The sequence below is a fragment of the Podarcis erhardii genome (genome assembly GCF_964252035.2).
Source record: "Podarcis erhardii genome assembly, chromosome: 7".
Taxonomy (NCBI): Eukaryota; Metazoa; Chordata; class Lepidosauria; order Squamata; family Lacertidae; genus Podarcis; species Podarcis erhardii.
Window position 1 is genome coordinate 23,963,082 of NC_138511.1, and position 19,852 is coordinate 23,982,933.

Below are 19,852 nucleotides of genomic sequence, written 5' to 3' on the forward strand. Positions count from 1 at the left end.
TGAGTAAATTGGGATTGTACAAAAAAACAGAATATAAATTTCTTTCCCGCCATGTTTCAGAAGTGGGAGATCATTTACAAGTCAATAAACAAAACTACTGGTCATTTTTAGAAGGTGAAGCCATGTCTTTTCATTTTGCCACTAAAATTCAATCCAGATAAAAACTAGAAACGAATTCAGAGGGTTCCTCCTCAAGCAAATTATATGAGGATTTCTGGGAGCTAACAAAAAGATTTCAGTAAGACTTTCCTCCCTTACCAGAGCATCTTATTAGTATCAAAGTTCCCTTAAAAAAGAAAGCATGGGTTTGCATCTAATGAAGTCTGATTCAGACTAGTCCCAATAAAATTAATGGACCCAAGTTAGTTGCAATGTGTGTACTCTGGCTAGTACTAACAATGGACCTATGGTCTAAGGCAGTGTTTCCCAACCTTGGGCCTCCAGCTGTTTTTGAACTACAATTCCCATCATCCCTGACCACTGGTCTTGCTAGCTAGGGATGATGGGAGTTGTAGTCCAAAAACAGCTGGAGGCCCAAGGTTGGGAAACACTGGTCTAAGGGTCCATCAGTGCAGCCACCTTAGACCATAGGTCCAATGCTATGTAGTCCTACCAAAGTAGATCCAGATGTCAGGAAGCAGCTTATCTATGAATGCCCTAAGCACATTGTCTTGAGTTCAGCCATGGAAGAAAGGTAAGATATAAATGTTCCCTCCTCCTTGCTGTATTGTCCCTTGATGAACTCCCTGTGACAGTGACCTTGGACTGTTTGTTGACCTTGATTCTGAAATACATTTTGACCTAGACTGATTTCCCTGTGCTTGATTTTGGTTTGTTGGACAGTGCTGTACTAGCAATAATGTCTGCACTGGTGAATACTATGGAAAGGGTCTAACAACAACAACAACAACAACAACAACTCCTGGGAGCCAACCTCTGACGACAGTAGTTGACAGCTACTGGCAACACACCATTCCTTTCTTAAAAGAGATGCTCTGGTTGGGTTCAAAGGTCATGTGTTAATGCCCACAGCCCAAACTGCCTGTCTGCTTATGCTTCACCTTGACAAGTGAGACACAGGATCATAGAATTGTGATCCAGTCCAACTCCCTGCAGTGCAGCAATCACAGCTAAAGAATCCCTGACAGATGGCCACTCAACCTCTGATTTAAAACCTTTAAGGAAGAAAAGTCTGCCACCTTCTACAGTAGTCCTTTTCACCACTGAACAGTTCCTACTGTCAGAAAGTTCTTCCTAATGTTTAGTCACAATGTCCTTTCATGCCCTTTGAATCAATTGGTTCAGATCTTACCCTTTTATTAATAACATTGGTTCAGGTGCTATCTTCTGGAGCAGCAGAAAACAAGCTTGCTCCATCTTCCACGGAACAGCTCTTCAGATATTTGAAGACAGTTATCACATCACATTTCCTCTTATTTATACTAAACATACCCAATTCCCTCAACCATTCCTCATCAGGCTTCTTTTCCAGACCCTTTCCAGACCTTTGATTATCTTGGTCCTTATCTCTCTATACATGTTCCAGCTTGTCAATATCCTTCTTAAATGGTGCTGCCTAGACACCAGCCTCCAGGTGAGGTTAGACTAAGCAACAGGTCTTGCAGGACTCACAGGTGAGATGGTAAGATTCCCTTCTTGAAATAATATGTGGACTGGATTTCTCAGAAATTTGCACTTTTTCAAATTTTACGATGGAGCTTCTCCAGCCAAATAAAGTGTACATAAAATGCATACCTAAAGGGGAAGTGTGCCTAGAAAGGCATATATTCATGGAAACTGTGTGCAAAAATACACACCGAATTTGATCAGTGTGCTCTGCAGGCCTCCTGCAAATACCATCTTATAAGGAAGTCAGTTCTGTATGAAACAATAACTGGGCCTTTAGTGTGGTGGCACCCAGTGTTTGGAACTCTTTCCTTTTCCACATCAAGCAGGTGCTGTCTCTGTTAACTACTGGAGACCTTCCTTTTTTTCATCAAGCCCTTTAAGTGGAGAACTTTTCCCCACTCTGTATCTGTAGCACATTTGAAAACGGTTTTACTTGTGGAATTGCTTTTAACCTTGATGTTTTTACTGTGAAGTCATTCATAAATTGAATCAAACAAATAAAAATGCATTACAGTGGTGCCCCGCAAGACGAATGCCTCGCAAGACGAAAAACGTGCGAGACAAAAGAGTTTTCCATTTTTTGAGTCGTTCCGCAAGATGAATTTCCCTATGGGCTTGCTTCGCAAGATGAAACGTCTTGTGAGTTCTTGTGAGTTTGTTTCCTTTTTCTTAAAGCCGCTAAGCTGTTAATAGCCGCTAAGCTGCTAAGCCGCTAAGCCGTGCTTCGCAAGACGAAAAAACCACAAGACGAAGAGACTCGCGGAACGGATTAATTTCGTCTTGCGAGGCACCACTGTATATTAAGGGAAACTGCTTGCAAAAACTACATTTTAAGGCAAAAATGCATGTTTATATTAGGAGAAAGTTTCCCTGAAATACTGACAAACTTTGGGTGCAGCAAAACTGCAACCTGGTGTGCGAATGTGAAGACCTGAACTTCGAGTTGGAAAAAATGGAAAACCAAGAGAAACTGACATTGACAAATTTGTCCATCCCTGTTGCACTCTGGTAAAACACAAAATATAAATGTGATGATGACATAACCATGTGTACAGATATTCACAGGAGACTTTTCTTTCTTTTTTCACAAGTGCTTATCAATGTGCTTTGGCAAACTAAAAAGATATCAACAAACCGGGTTGTGTCCGGAGAAAGCAACAAAGATGTTGAAGGACCTGGAGACCAAGCCCTATGACAAGGGTGGGGACCTTGTGAGCCACCAGATGTTGGGCTCCAACTTCCATTGATCCGAGCTAATATGGCCAATGGATGGAGAGGATGGGAGCTGAGGTCCAGCAATATCTGGAGGACCACAGGTTCCCTGCCTCTGAGTAAGAAGAAGCCCACCACAACCTGGTCCTCTTGAGGTGTTGTTCAACTCCAACTCCCATCAACCCCAGGCAGCATGGCCAGTGGTCAGGGATGATGGGAGTTGTAGTCCAGCAACATCTGTGAAGGTCCCACCCCAACAGATGGAATTTTCAGTTTGCACATGCAATTTCCTCTAGGTTAGGAAACCCCACCAGCCATACTGTCTGGAGCTGTACTTGAAGGCTTCAGAAACCTCTGAGGCTGCCACTTCTTCCTTTATTCTGAAATGAAGCCAATACTTGAGGTCAGCATACTTACCTCCAGATGTTGTTGGACTCCAACACCCCTCAGCCATCAAGAACAGCAGTGAGATGAAGGAGAAGGAAACAACAGGCAGTGCTACCGTCTGAATTGCTTGTAAGTCAGAAGCAGTGGTGTGGTGGTCTGAGGCCATGGAGGAGGTAAAAAGACCCAGCAGGGTCCATGCCTCCAGTGTACTAGAGCCCAACAATTGGCATGAAAGGAAGGTTTTTCTAGCTAAGAGGAAGAAGACTTATCACACTTTGCTTTGATTGGAGCCAATCAGAGTGAAAGGAAGTGAGTCTGGCCCTGAGGATTGGCTCCTAGGGTCACTCTGGAGAAGGAGCAAGGGGAGAACATGAAGGAGTTGTTCTACATGCTCTAAAGCTAAGTGTTTAGGAACACTGAAAAAACCACAAGCTTTCAAGTTTCAAGAGAATGGCTTGCAAGTTGTGTTACGTACAATGGACCTTTAAAGAAAACATAACTTAAGTTCCTTTGAAAGAAGGTATTGGAGCTCTCAAAATCATTTCCTCCTGTATGTGCATCTAGTAACATCTAGCTGAAAGGTAACACACGGAGCTCTGCATTGATCACTGCAGTGCATCATAATTATTCTAAAATTATAGAATTCTGATTACACAAGGAGTGTGTCATTAAGGGAGTGTGGCTACGACTATCATAGAGGGACCCTGCACTTCTGAATTTGCTACTACACTGCTGGTCACAAGGCAGGCAAGTAGGGTCTGGCTGAGGGCAGACTGAGGCTGGTGGGGCAGAAACCCACTTTCTCTAACAGAGCAGTGTCCATTGGGCTGGCTGGATTTCTGACATGTTTTCCAGGAGGTATGCTACCTGAATTGCAAGACTCTCCTTTCTTGATCTTTCAGAGAAAGTAAACAAGCAACTCTGATCACAGGCACTGTGTGAATTATGGTCAAGAAAGGCAGCGGGCTGCGGGCGGTAGGGTTGGAGGAGCAACCCAATTTGACATGCATTTTTGCCCTGATGTTGCATTTCCAAGTTCATATTACTCCAGTCTGATTAAATTGCACCGCTCTTAATAAAGCTGAGATGCCATACGGCTCTTGATGTAACTGTACCTTCCAGAAGCCTCAGAACAGGGATTTCATATAAGCTAGGGCTAATATCTTGTTTTAAATCTGTGAAAAATTGGTATGTCCAATTTGTGCCCTTAGGCCGGTCGATAATCAATTGTTCCCGATATTGTTATTACACAGCGTTGTTATATATATATAAAGCAGAAAAATAATCCAGAAATGGCTAACACCAGTATCCTAAAGGATCTTAAACAAACAGTGCATAATGTCACAAATAAAACAGTTTAATATATATATTAGTTGCAGCAGGACACTTTTTAGGTCAGGAGCATCCCAGCTGGTGTCCTCCAGATGTTTTGGACTACAACTCCCATTATCCTTGGCCATTGGTCATGCTGATGGGAGTTATAGTCTCAAACATCTGGAGGGCATGAGGTTGACCCATTTATCAAATAATAAGAATATAAGAAGAGCACTACTGGATCATGTCAATGACCCATTAAATAATAATAATAATAATAATAATAATAATAATAATAATAATACCCCGCCCATCTGGCTGAGTTTCCTCAGCCACTCTGGGTGGCTCCCAGTTGAGTGTTAGAAACAATACAGCATTAAATATTAAAAACTTCCCTAAACAGGGCTGCCTTCAGATGTCTTTTAAAGATAAGATAGCTGCTTATTTCCTTGACATCTGATGGGAGGGTGTCCCACAGGGCGGGCGCCACTACTGAGAAGGCCCTCTGTCTGGTTCCCTGTAAGCTCACTTCTCGCAATGAGGAAACCGCCAGAAGGCCCTCGGCGCTGGATCTCAGTGTCTGGGCTGTACGATGGGGGCGGAGATGCTCCTTCAGGTATACAGGACTGCGGCTCTTTAGGGCTTTAAAGATCAGCACCAACACTTTGAATTGTGCTTGGAAACATACTGGGAGCCAATGCAGATCCCTCAGGACCAGTGTTATGTGGTCCCAGCAGCCACTCCCAGTCACCAGTCTAGCTGCCGCATTCTGGATTAATTGCAGGTTCTGGGTCCATCATCAAGTTCTCATCGTGGCCAACCAGATGTCTGCTGGAAACCATAAAGCAGGATTCAAGCACAAGAGCTTGCTCCTCATCTGTGGCTTCCAGCAACTGGTATTTCATTGGAGGGTGGAAGCAGGACAAAGACCGCTTGGCCTCTAGTAGTTGGCGCCTATGATTTGGGACTTTGATTTTCAATTCCTTTCCTATTGATCCCTAGCACAGAATTTGCCTTTTTCATGGCTGCTGCACACAATGACTTCAGTCATTGCCTCCCAAAGTTTAGAAGAAGGAAGGAAGGAAGGAAGGAAGCAAGGAAGGAAGGAAGGAAGGAAGGAAGGAAGGGAGGGAGGGAGGCAGGCAGGCAGGCAGGCAGGCAGGCCAAACTGATGAGCTGTTGGTTTTTCCCCAAAAGAGTTCTTTGGTTTAGGGGCCCTGACTGAAAAGGCCCTGTTCACTGACCAGGTAAAGAAGAGGTATCAGTCCATAAACAAGACACTCAGGATGGAGATGGCCAAGTGTAGTGTTGGAAAGCCATAGCTTAGATAAGCAGGAAGATAGAACTATCACTCCCTCACTGAAACAGCCATCCAGCCTTCCAAACAGCTCACTAACTTGTATTTCGCAAATCCTACACAAAACAAACAAGCAAAACAGCTCAGCTTCTCAAACAGAGGCAACACTTCGCCTTATCCTTGTCTCCTCCTGCTACACAAAAGCTCAGCCCCTTTCTCTGGTACAAACCACTCTGACCTTTCCCAATAGTGATAAGTGAAATAACATTTCGCCATATTGTAAAATTAGTGGCACGACAGGCGCTACAAACTGAAACCATCGTGAGCTTCGCTTTCATCAAGTCAGGAGGAGGGGGAGTTTGCTGATCTCCGAGGTACACAATCCTTGATCGGCTGTCAACTCTTCTTGACATGCCCTGCTGCCTGCAGTGGATTGGCCGGGGGGAAATTTATATCACCCTGTCACAGCCAATAGAAACCTGGTGTTTCTTGAGTCATTGTTTAGTTACAGTGACAGAACCCTGATAGGCTGAAGTCGTATGATTTATGGGGTTTTGCTGAAGAGTAACTGAGTTTTATCAGAACATAATGATGTGGTACTAATGCTCATTGCCAGGCAACTTGGCTGACCAGTTTTAAAAAGGTCGGCATTTGACCTTGCCAGAATTTAAGTAGAACTCATTGTGGAGGAGGCAAAGCAGAGCTTGGGTATTCATCAGGAATAAAATCCAAAGCATATTTCTCTACCTCCCATCTCAGCAATGATCACCAATGAAGGATCCCGCCCCCATATTTATAGAAGGGTTTGTGTGTGTTTTTGCAAAGTACAATATACAAACAGATACAACATATAAGTGAAGAAGAATGAACACAGGGGACTCACCAAAAGGAAAGATAAGCTGAGTGTTTATTCACAAACCCTATCATTACAATGAAAGCAAGAGAGTTGGGAATCATTTTTGCATATTCACAATAAAAATGGAAAGGGCTTTATAAACCTCATATGCTGTTTTTGTCTTAGCATCTGTAGTTTCAATCCAGCTACCAATACTGCATGGGAATTGCATTCAGCCACATAAAATTTTGATATGCAGGTGGAGGAATCTGGGCCTCTTGTTGGATTACATAAATTGGGAGAAGGTAGCAAAGACTTTTCAATTTGACTCCTCTGGAGAGGACTAGCCCAAGACATTGTGGCACCTGAGGCAAACCACAAAACGGTGCCCCCACCCTGCCAGGGTAGAAGGGGTGAGTGAAGATATCATACCCTCCAACATTTCTCTGATGAATATAGGGAAGTCCCATTCCATAATGACAATTTTAGTATTCATACCCCACACATCTTACTGGGTTACAGCCACTCTGGGAAGCTTTCAATATATATACAGTCAAACCTCGGTTCCCAAATGCATCTGTTATCATATGTTTTGGCTCCAAAAATCCAGAAGTAAGTGTTCTGGTTTTTGAACTTTTTTCGGAAGCCAAACGTCCGACACAGTTTCCGCTAGAGTGCAAGAAGCTCTTGCAGCTAATCAGAAGCTGCACCTCAGTTGTCAAACGTTTCGGAAGCTGAACAGGCTTCCAGAAAGGATTACGTTCGACAACCGATGTTTGACTGTAAAAACATAAGTCAACATTAAAAAAAACCCTTCCCTATACAGGATTGCCTACAGATGCATAGCTGTCAACTTTGCCCTTTTCTTGTGAGGAATCCTATTCGGAATAAGGGAATTTCCCTGTAAAAAAGGGAAACGTTGACAGCTATGTTCAGATGGCTTGGGGGTCGGATAACTCCATATCCTCCAACATTTTTCCAGTGAAAATAGGGACATCCTAAGGAAAAGTGGGACATTCCAGGATCAAATCAGAAACCGGGATGGCTTCTCTAAATCAGGGATGTCCCTGGAAAACAGGGACACTTGGAGGATCTGAGATCTATATCAGAAACAAGGAAGGATTAATATATCCATCCAGATCAAGTGAGTGAGTAAAAATCTACATTGGGAACAAGGGGTGAGGGAATCAAAGTGATTGTTGAAGTGGGAATCAAATACCACTTGGAGTGTGTGCTCCAAACCTTGCTGAAAGGCAGGGCTGCTGAGGAGGAGACAGATCTGGCCTCCAAGGAGCCCGCTGCAGCTGTCTCTGCCACTGTAGCAGTAGCAGCCAGTGATGCATTCCAGATCTTCTGCCCCTGTGAATTCTGCCACCTGAGGCAGTTGCCTCACCTTGTTGCACAGATGGGCCAGGCCTGTCCCTCAGACATCTCTCCTACCCCATTAACTTTTCTGCTTCAGCCAACCTCCAAGCTTTGGTCCTCCAGCCTTTGAAAGAAAGTTCATAGAATCCTGTGGTCTCCTGGAAGATTAGTTAGATATTCAGGCTGAAAAATGTTCCCCAAAGTTTGCCCAGGGTGAATGTGTGACCAGCAATGATATAGCCATTAATGATGAGCACACACACACACCCTGCGCACACTCAAAACTATTGTAAAATATATCCTCCCCCTAGTGAAGTTCAGTGAAATGGCCCCAATTTCTCAGGTCATGAAGAGGGAAGAGAATTGTGATAGGCCGTTTGCACACAGCTCCGATTTTAACACAGGGTTTTCGATTTCACTGGTCAACAACAGATTTGTTGTCTGCATTTTTTCAGTTGATTTAGGACGAATCTGATGCGCTGAATCCAAAAATCACATTGGTTTTGTTCAATCAGGTCAAGTTTTTGAGTTATGGCCACATGTCGGTTTTTTTACGTTTTTGTTCACATGTACGCTTGTGTGGAGCATTTTAGAAGTTGGTGGGGGTAAAATGCCATGTTGAATAATTGTTTTGATTGGAAATGATTATTTTAATGACCAGAAGTATTCAGGTCCAATAGTTCTGGGTGATTATGTCGAAAAGGGATCAGTTTGAAGTCATAAAACCTCGAAATCTTCCATAAATTGGTGTGGCTGGGATCAACAGAAAGAACCGGAGCAGCCTCAAGTATCCTGATCTTCAATCAGCACGTTGTCCTGTAGCTCATTGTGATGAAATTCCAGTGCCTATCTTTGGAGAACTTCCTGACATTAGTGACGAAGATGCCTCCAGTATTGAAGGACATGAAGAAGAAGAAGTGGTTCTTGAAGATGATGCTCCACATCCATTTTCCCAAAAGGAGTTGAATGATCTAGTTCTCGACCTCAGCTTGTCAAAGGACTCTGCTGAACTGTTGGCATCCAGATTGAAGGAAAAAAACATCCTCTCTGACAGTGCTCACATCAGCTTCTTCCGCAACAGGTATCAAGAGTACCTCCGTTTTTTCTCGGAAGAGAAGAACTTGGTGTACTGTGCAGATATTGCGCAGCTTCTGCTCAAGCTTGGAGTGCCACAGTACGAACCCAAAGATTGGAGACTGTTCATTGACAGCAGCAAGCGATCACTGAAATGTGTTCTGCTACACAACGGCAACCAGTTTGCCTCCATACCCCTGGCTCACTCGACTACACTGAAGGAGAACTATGAAGCGGTGAAGTATGTGCTGGAGAAAATCGGTTATGATCAGTATAAGTGGTTTATTTGTGTTGACCTGAAGATGGTGAACTTTTTGTTGGGACGTTTTCTGTGCATGTGGGATAGTAGGGACCGTGCTCAGCATTACACGAAGAAGGACTAGCCTGTGCGGGAGGAATTGGTGCCTTGCAAAAAAAAAAGGAACGCCATCAACGACCCTCTGGTGGACAGAGACAGAATACTCTTCCCACCGCTGCACATCAAGCTTGGCTTAATCAAGCAGTTCACCAAGGCTCTGGACAAGGATGGTGACTGCTTCACTTTACTTGTGCCAGGCTTTTCCAGGATTGACCATGGAGAAGTTGAAAGCTGGCACCTTTGACGGTCCTCAGATCCGTCAGCTCATCAGAGATCCAGAGTTCGGAAACTCAATGAACGAAGTGGAACTGGAAGTGTGGAAGGCATTTGTTCTGGTAGTGAAGAACTTTCTTGGCAACAATAAGGCCAGAAACTACGCAGAACTTGTCAACAACATGCTGACTGCTTTCAGAAACCTGGGCTGCAACATGAGCGTTAAGATGCACTACCTATTTTCACATATGGACCGGTTTCCTGAGAAACTGGGTTCAGTGAGTGACGAGCAGGGGGAGAGATTCCATCAGGACATGAAAGAGATGGAGACCAGGTATCAGGGTCGCTGGGACACAGTCATGATGGCTGACTACTGTTGGATTCTGAAGAGAGACCTCCCTGCCGCTGAGCATTCCAGGAGTTCCAAGAAACGGAAGTTCAAGCCCTGAAGTTTGAAAAATGGTGAAGCAACATGCAGTTTAAGTGTACTTACCTTTATCAATGCCCACCAGTTTACAGTAAACCTGACCTGATGGAGAGAAACGGATGCCATTTCCTGATTCAGCAGTGCAAAAATACCCTAAATCAGTTGTAGAAATCTAGACAACATTCAAAAAGTAAAAATTTGTTGCCCAGTGTTTTTGAAACCTTTTCAAAATATCTTTCACTTCAAGTGCTTGGGAAGTTGTGTGTGTTGAACTTTAACACTCACGATCTTCGGTTGTATCCAATGCTAGGCCTATTCAAGAGAAGACGTTTTGAAATGAATCGACATGACAAACGTAGATCTTTTAATGTCAGTGGATCTACTGTGAGTAAAATGTAATTAGCTGCAACCCACTGATAATAAACAATGTGATTTTTGTTTCTGTACTTAAATATTGCATAGCTACTACCCAAAGCCATTTGTCCTCTAAAACTTTATCAGTATGTGAAATCTTTTAGGCTCACCATACACCTGTTTCTGACAAAAGTTTCAGTTTGCATCTCCCAGTGATGACCCACTTCATATTTAACACATATCATGAAGCAATACCCCAAAGCTTTTGATATTGTTGCAACGCTTCCTTTCTCTGATGGGCAGGGGCACCGACTTCTAGGGGCTGAACCCCTGTGGGCAATATATGTTAGTGGGTGAATGTGGCCCCCCTCAATGTTTATCTGGGTGTCACATGTGACATCATGACATCATACATGATGCCTGTATGCAACGCTGTAGAGCAAGCCAGCAATGTGGCTGACTGCTTCTCCCCACTTTTCCACTATCTCTGTCTCGTCTCTGCCTGTCAGAGAGTTCAGTTCTATGACAGTCATCTACCTCCGAGCCCTTTGCTCTCCTACTTTCAATGCTTGCTGGGTTCTGGGAGAAGGGGTGTGTGGAATGCTTTCTAGTGATAACCTGTCAGCCAGCTCTGCCTCCTTGTCCTCCTCTTCTCCCATCATTTCCCAACTATTCCCCTCCTCTGCCTCTGAGCTGTGACCTCCCGCAAACCACTGTTGTAAACCTATACAGTCTTCCTCTTCTCTGGAAGGGTCAGGCTGGGGAGGCAGTCTCCACCATTCCTCCTCTGTCCAGTCCCTGACAATCTGGGAGTTGCGTCCAGTGTCCAGGCGTCATACACAACCTTGTGATGTCACTCATGATGCCCAGACACGCCGGCATGACATCTCACGTGACGTCAGCACCCCTACCCCCTGTTGGGATGTGTCCAAGGAAATGGGGGGAATTGGCAGGCCCCCAGCTAGCTTCAGCCCACCGGCCGGCAGCCGGGTGATCTCCGGTCCTTGGATCAGCATGTTACTGCGACTTGAGCTTCAGAAACCTTAAGAAGAGATAAGAACTCTTCGCAACAGAAGGGCAGGTAGAGGCTGTGTAAAGCGTATTTACAGGCATTTTATTCAGCATCAGGACAAAGGAAAAACATGCCTTCTCCCCTTCGTGTCCAAGCAAGCAGCATAAGCAAAAGATATACATACAACGGACGTTCCCAGCAAGCTGTGCTGGAATGTAAACAGGCTTGTGACATACAACAATTCCACATATCTGTTAAGGTGGAATATTGTAACACCCCCACCCCGCAAAAAGCTTTCCCGAGTCGGTGAGCCTGCTGATTCATCACAGGGGTATAGTTGAGACTGATGCAAGCCAGAAGGCAACACTAAGAACTTAAGAAGAGCCTGCTGGGTCAGCCCAATGGCCCATGTGGTCCAGAATTCTGTTCTCACAGAGAAGCCCATAAGCAGGGCCTGCGTGCAACAGCCGCGCTCCCCATTTGTGATTCCCAACAACTGGTATTCAGCATCAGTCTGCCTCCAGCAGTGGAGGTGGAATATAGTCATTGTGGCTGGTAACCTTTGGTTGTCTTATCCTCACATCTTGTGGGGGGTGAATTCCATAGGCTAACAATGTTTTATGTGAAGAAGTCCCTTCAATTGCTTGTCAAGTTTCATTGGATGTTCAGGGTTCAGGTGGGTAAACCGTCTTGAGCCTGAGGGTGGCATAGTTTAATTAATTAATTTATTTTATATGCCATCCTATACCTGAAGGTCTCAGGGTGGTTCTCAGAAAAGATGACAATATATAAAATCAAAATAAGAGCAATAACCCAATAACACCCCCCCTAAAAAGAGCCACATTTAAAAAGGTTATAGGATGTCAATCAGGTCAACCAAAGGCCTGGTTAAAAAGGAACTTTTTTGCCTGGTGCCTTCATTATACACCTTTAGGAGAACTTCCGGGGGGGGGGGGGAGAGCATTCCACAGGCGAGGAGCCACTGCAGATAAGGCCTGTTCTCATGTTGCCACCCTCCAGACCTCTCAAGGAGGAGGCACACGAAGGAGCGTCTCAGAAGATGATCATATATATATATATATATATATATATATATATATATATATATATATATCAAATTTTCAACAATTATTAAACATACTTTTATATCTTATTCAATTTTTTTACTTCCATCAATCAAATCTGAAAATTTTCCAATCTTTTCCACTTAATTTCCATTTCTTACTTTCACTATTACATTTATATATCATAACTAATATCTCTCTTCTTTCTCTTCTTTGCAATATTTCATATATTCCTCCTTACAAAACTTCTTGTAGTCCTACTAGCGTGATTTGTTGATTACAGTTGCTCTTCAAATAATTCGTATATTTCTTCCAATTTTCTGTGAATCTCTGATCCCGCAGGTTTCGAATCCTTCCTGTCATTTTGTCCAGTTCTGCGTAGTCCATTAATTTTGTCTGCCATTCTTCTTTCTTCCCTATTTCTTCTTGCTTCCATTTCTGGGCCAACAATACTCTTGCCGCTATTGTGGTGTATAAAAACAGTTTAATGTTCTGTCTATTAATGTCCTCACTTAAAATAGAAGATGATTTCAGGGTCCAGGTTGATTCATATAGAAACAGGCAGTCCTTGAAGTATTGCGATCCTGAGCCATTTAAGTTCAACCTCTGTTCTACCCAGGGAACCTAGAGCTACAGGTTGGGTGTATGATCTTGCCATGTATGATCTTGTTGAGATTCCTGCATTGCAGGTGATTGGACTAGATGATCTACAATTCTGTTATTCTATGTTCCTCGGCAACTGGTATTCAAAGGCATACAGCCTCTCAGAGTGGAGGTAAAACATGGCCAACATAGCTAGTAGCCATTGATAGCCTCATCATCTATGAATCCTTTTTAAAAAGGAGTCCAACTTGGGGACCGTGGCTATGTCTTGTGGCAGTGAGTTCCATAGTTTAATTACATGCTATGCCTAATCTTAAACCAATGGATTTTCTTGCACATTCAAGCCACTGCCTTTTTAAAAGCATGGATGCACATTGTGCAGATGGAGATTTAAACCATTCCACAGATATCTGCACCTCCCTTTCAAACAAAATCAGTGTAGTTTTGAAATCAGTGGTTAAAATCAGTGCCGTTTTGAAAGGTTCCATCTGCCACATTAATTCAAATTGGCATCTAACTGTATCCTAGCATAAATTAAAACTCGTTTCTTGATTACAGGAACCACCCTGCACCATTTGGTTGTAACATTGTTTGTTGTTGTTGTTGTTTAGTCGTGTCTGACTCTTCATGACCCCATGGACCAGAGCACGCCAGGCACTCCTGTCTTCCACTGCCTCCTGCAGTTTGGTCAATCTCATGTTGGTAGCTTCGAGAACACTGTCCAACCATCTCGTCCTCTGTCGTCCCCTTCTCCTTGTGCCCTCAATCTTTCCCAACATCAGGGTCTTTTCCAGGGAGTCTTCTCTTCTCATGAGTTGGCCAAAGTATTGGAGCCTCAGCTTCAGGATCTGTCCTTCCAGTGAGCACTCAGGGCTGATTTCCTTCAGAATGGATAGGTTTGATCTTCTTGCAATCCATGGGACTCTCAAGAGTCTCCTCCAGCACCATAATTCAAAAGCATCAATTCTTCGGCGATCAGCCTTCTTGATGGTCCAGCTCTCACTTCCATACATCACTACTGGGAAAACCATAGCTTTAAATATACGGACCTTTGTCGGCAAGGTGATGTCTCTGCTTTTTAAGATGCTTTAGAGATGTCCAAATGGGCAAACAGCTATCCTTAATATATATAGTAAATTATCATTACTTATTTCATTTATCAATCCCTTCCCACGAGGCACTTTAAAGTGATTTACAATATAACAAACACAGAATAATCATATATATATATATATATATGATTATTATATATATATGATTATATACCTCTTTGTTTGCAGGCATAATAACTAAATTTGTTATGTAAATGAAAACAGCAGCAGCTCACATATAAAATCAATTGAGATCCAATACGGTTATCTGCTGGAATAAAGATCGCCATTTGGAAAGCTTATTGAAAGGGGAATGCATTTAGCGGGTACTAAAGGAATAGAAGGGAAGGTTCCTGTCTGATATATAGTGGGGCAGTGAAGGCCTGATTCCATCATTGTGCAGAATGGTACCTCCAGCATGCCCTCTCCTACAGACTGCAGTGATTGGCTGGGAATTTAAGAAATGAGATCGTTTTTTAAAAAGGGAACCTTTGCACACCACAATGAAGTCAGTTTTTATCCCGTTGCTTCCTATTTCTTGGTCCCCTAACCTTTTCTAGATAGCACAAAGAAATCTTGCGCGGCATCGGAGGAGCAGCCAGACAACCTGGTGCTGATTACGAGCGAAACTCCTGGATAAAGATTGCAAATTCAACCCATCCTGGTGATGCGATCGTATCAGGGCGCAAGTACATCTAAAAAGTTGTTTCCGATTTTCAGAGCGTTCATCTGGTTTCCATACAGCCCCCAGCTGTCCGCAGAGAGCATTCGGGAAGGCCTTTATAATCCGGGCCAGCCTCGTGCAGGAGCCGCTCTCTGTGGCTGTTATTGTTGAATTACTGTATTAGGGAAACGGATAGGAGTTATTCGGACAAGGTGGCCATTTCTGAAACGCGGGCGGCAGCGGCGGGGCAGGGAGGAGGGAGATAACCATGAAGATTGAACACAGGAGAACAGAGTTTGGTTACCTTTGAATCAAATTCACTCTGGGTTCAACCCCATTGATGGTGAAGAAATTATGCTATGGATAAGAACTTATTAAAAGTTACAAAACTCTCTTTTCTAAGGAAGGGGAGGGGAAATGTATCTATATTCAGAGATAATGGATTTTTCTCCCGTGTTACTCCTACTCAGAGGAGGCCTGTTGAAATTAAAGGCCATTAGGTTAGACCAGCAGTAACGGGTGGTGGGCAGTGGCGTAGCGTGGGGGGTGCCAGGGGTGCCGGCCGCACCGGGCGCAACTTGGGCGGGGGGCGCACTCGCACTAGCAGCTTTCTGCCCCTACTAAAATCCATGGGTTAGAGAGCCCGCGCTCGCTCGGCTTGGCGAGGAGGTCGCAGAAGGGGGAGAGCAAAGCCGAGCGAGCGCGGGCAAAAAAAGGAGAGGAAGCCGGGCGGGCGGGCGGGCGGGCTGGCTGGCGGGGGTCTGGCTGCGCCTGCTGCTGCCGTGGCCGCTGCTGCCGGGCTTTGACAGCTTGGCGAAGCGGAGGGAGAGGAACGTTATGGTAATTGCGGCTCTCTCTCCCCTGGCCGCCTGGGTAGTGAGCCGAGCCGAGCAGGGAGTCTGGCGAGGGGGCGGGAAGAGACTTTCCCCCCTTTTTTCCACCTCGCCTGGTCAAAAAGGAGAGCGGAGTCTCCTCAGGGCGCCCTCAGGCAGGGCAGGGCAGGGCAAGGCAAGCAGAGCGAGGAGGAGAGAGAGGGGAAGGGGGGGGAAGCAGCCAGGAAACGCCGCGGTGTGGAGGGGGAATCAATTAAGGAGAGAAAGCGAAAAGCCTTGGAGAAAGGGAAAAAAGGAAAGAAAAGAGGCAGCTCTGGGAGAGCGCGGGGGAAAGAGAAGCCTCGCTGCTGCTGCTTGGGAGAGTAAATTACTGTACTTGCCTTGCCCCGGGTTAGGGGGTGCAAATTACTTGCCTTGCCCCAGGTTAGGGGGCGCAAATTACTTGCCTTGCCCCGGGTGCTGATAACCCACGCTACGCCGCTGGTGGTGGGGCTACCTAGAGGTGGCAGTAAGAGGCAAGGGATTGGCAGGGGGAGGTGTCAATTACTATCAGACTTTGAAAAGCTGGCACTGTGTGGACTTGTAATAAAGCAAGGGGATTTTGGGAAATGATATATGATGAGATAAAAAAAATGTTTAAAGTGCTTATACAACAATAACAACAACCCTGAAGCTTTTCTTTTAGGGATTATAGGGACAGAAGTTCCAATAAGGATGATGAAGCTGTTTATGTATGTACCTATAGAAGTTAGGATTCTTTATTCACAAAAATGGAAGGAAGAAGTTCTTACCAAAGAAGAGTGGATAAGTAAAGTGATGGACTGTGAAGAATTGGCAAAGCTAGTAACTAGAATAAGAGAACTTAATGATAATTGCTTTATGGAAGAAGGCAAGCCCTTTTTGGACTCTTTAAATAAATATTATAGCATGACAAATTCACAAGCAGGATTTGAACTATGAGCAGCAGATGGTATTAGAGAATATTATATTATTGTTATGATATAAGAGAGAGAAGATAGAGTGCAGAAAGAGGGAGAATTTTTTTAAAAAAAACACACCATGGAAACTAGGATGGGAAGTCGACAAAGCAAAACAAAACAAAAATATATTATGCATTGGAATGTATATGTGGAATTTCTGGAAATGTAATAAAATATATCTGAAAAATGAAAAGCTGGCATTGCTGGATCAAGCTGCTGAATTCATTAAACTAAATAGTTTTAACTGGATTTTGAATAAATCTGCCATTGATTGTGACCGTTTTGAATTTTACTGTGCTGCTATCTTCCTTTGTGGGCTGTGCAAAATGCTATTCTGCATTATGCTTCTTAACGAGTAAGGATGAGTTTATAGAACCAAGGGAACGGTAGCCTGAAAACGTCTGGGATCTGCCAGGTGAGATTCATTCATTTCAATCGATCCATGCTGGGTGAAACGTAGTTAGGTGCAAATCAATATTGGTTATTGGCCTGTCCCATGGTTTTACAGTGGTACCTCGGGGTTACATACGCTTAGGTTACATACGCTTCAGGTTACAGACTCCACTAACCCAGAAATATTACCTCGGGTTAAGAGCTTTGCTTCAGGATGAGAACAGAAATCGTGCTCCGGCGGTGCGGCGGCAGCAGGAGGCCCCATTAGCTAAAGTGGTGCTTCAGGTTAAGAACAGTTTCAGGTTAAGAACGGACCTCCGGAACAAATTAAGTACTTAACCCGAGGTACCACTGTATTCATTTCTGTTCTATTGCATTTATAGCCCACCTTTCTCTCCAAAGAGCTGAAGGTGGTGCCTATTATTAGCCTTTCCCCCCTTGCTGTCCTCACTGACTGGCAGAGGCTCTTCGGGGTTTCAGGCAGGCAGAGGAGGATTTAGCAGAGAATAAGTGGTTCACCTGCACTGGGTGCCGAGACCTGGACCTATGAGACAATGTGGCCCCTGGGCTGAAAAAGCCTCTCCATCCCCCAGAAGCATTTTGTCAAAAGATTTCTTCCCCCATCCCTAGATTAAGAACATAAGACAAGCCTGATGGATCACGCCAATGGCCTAGTCTAGTCTAGCATCCTGTTCTCACAGTGGCCAACCAGAGAAAGGGGAGGGAGGAATGGATGGATTATTTTGTCAAAGAAAAAACTAAAAACTTCCCTCCAGTACTATCATGCTTCCCTTGGGGTTGGGGGGAACGGCAACGATTGCTTAGGGAAGGGGGGGGAGCAGCGAGAGGAAAAAGCTATATCCCATTTTAGTAGCAATAGGTCAGCGCTAGCAATGATGTTCCCCAAACACCTATGTTTTCCAAAGGCTTATGTGCTATCATTTACCTTTTTAATATATCTATATCTATATACCTACACTGTAACTCTGGGCAGCTTCTTTCCCCTTAGTGACAGTGGCTTATGGGCGCATTGCAGGGATATTTTTATTTTATTTTATGCTCTCTGCCTTACCAGACTCCTGGCTTCCCTCCTTCCATCCCCACACCCCTATGGAGCACGGTGATTTAATGTTACTGTTCCTTTAACAGCCGCATCACCAGAGTGCTACGCGGTAGTTGTCTCCTGTGTGACCGTGCTTGGGAAAAATCCATTACAGGACTGTCATTAATCTGAGCCTGCAGCCTCTGGCAGTTTCTGACTCTTCTATTTAATGGGCGCCTGCTTCCTGAGCTCTGGAGACACGCTGTTTTCCTCTCTTGATCAGCTTTGTTTAATTATCAAAATATTTGATGCAGAAAATTGACATTATTTGTGAAGGGTTTGGGCCTGCGCCCCCCCCTAACGCTCCCCCCCCCAGCCCCACGCTCTCTCTCTCCTCCCCTGCCACGCCGTGACATTGAGATTCTCCACATGCACCTACCTTTGCCTTAAAATAGCAAAACCGCTGGCTAGGACAATCAAAAGCGCAAGGCTGCATTAGCGAGCCACAGGTAGGAAGCACAACTTCCCCACCTCCCAGCCAGTCTGCAGTGTGGGGAAGGGGGTGGTGGGTGGGTGATTTCACAGTGGACACTCCAAGACATGCTCCCCCTGTCTGTGAACACAGCCAGGAATCTCACCATCTCCTTCCTAGTAGTCTATGGAATTTGTTTCTCATAAGATTCTGGGTGCTATTTCTGTTGGGTTGTTTTTGAAGGTGGCGGTGTTGTTGTTGTTAGGGATGCCAGAGAAATCCGGTTCAGTTTTCATTTTCATGTGAACCTACCTAATCTTATTCTTCTTTGACGATCGCTTGTAGCTGAGTAAGATTGCCTTCCATGAACAGGGTCTTAACAGTGAGTCCGTAAGTGGCTGTGGAGGCCAATTCTGGATCCACACGTCCTTCCACAGTGGGGACATAGGTTTCCAGGCAGGAGATGATCATGGTCAAGGTTTGCCAAGTGTGCCTTCCTCTCCCTTTTGTCCTGAGTTTGAGCATCTTCAAAACCCATGGATGGCAACTTGAACAAAATATTGTGGGGGGGGGGGAGCCCTGCCCCACATAACCACATGACATGGTGCACACACACCATTTCAATGGCAATGCCCAAAACATGAGGGGCAGGTCCGTCCCCCTCAAATATTTTATTTGGGGTGACAAAGACCCCACAGCCCCTGAAGTTGCTCCTATGTAATGAACACTTTCTGGGGTGGGGGGAAATGCGTGAACCAAAATGCAGCCATCTTACAAAATTCGCACTCCTATGAAATTGGCGGTGCAGGCCTATGGCCAAATAAAGCAGGTAAAAAAGAAAATGCATACCTTAAAAATGTGCGTGGAAGTGCATATATTTGTGAAAACAACACACAAGCATTTCATTATATGGAGGGAAATTGCCTGGGAAAAAAATGTGTGTGAGACAGCAAAAATTACATACACAAAGGTGCTTATAGGGGGAAATGTACACTCAGGCCGCATTCATACGATAGTTTATTCCATTTTGCCAATGTTTCCCTAACTGTTATGTTCTGTGTTGTGTTTGAGCTTTCCACAGTGTAAACGCCACTTCTGGAAACTTAATGGAATATACCCCTCATTTCTGTGTTATTTGATTCTGGGGGCGGGGATCTGTTTGCAGCCCCCTTAAAGTTCAAATGCGGAGCTACAGTGCAGAGCTTCTGAGGCACCATGGTGGGCACCATAACT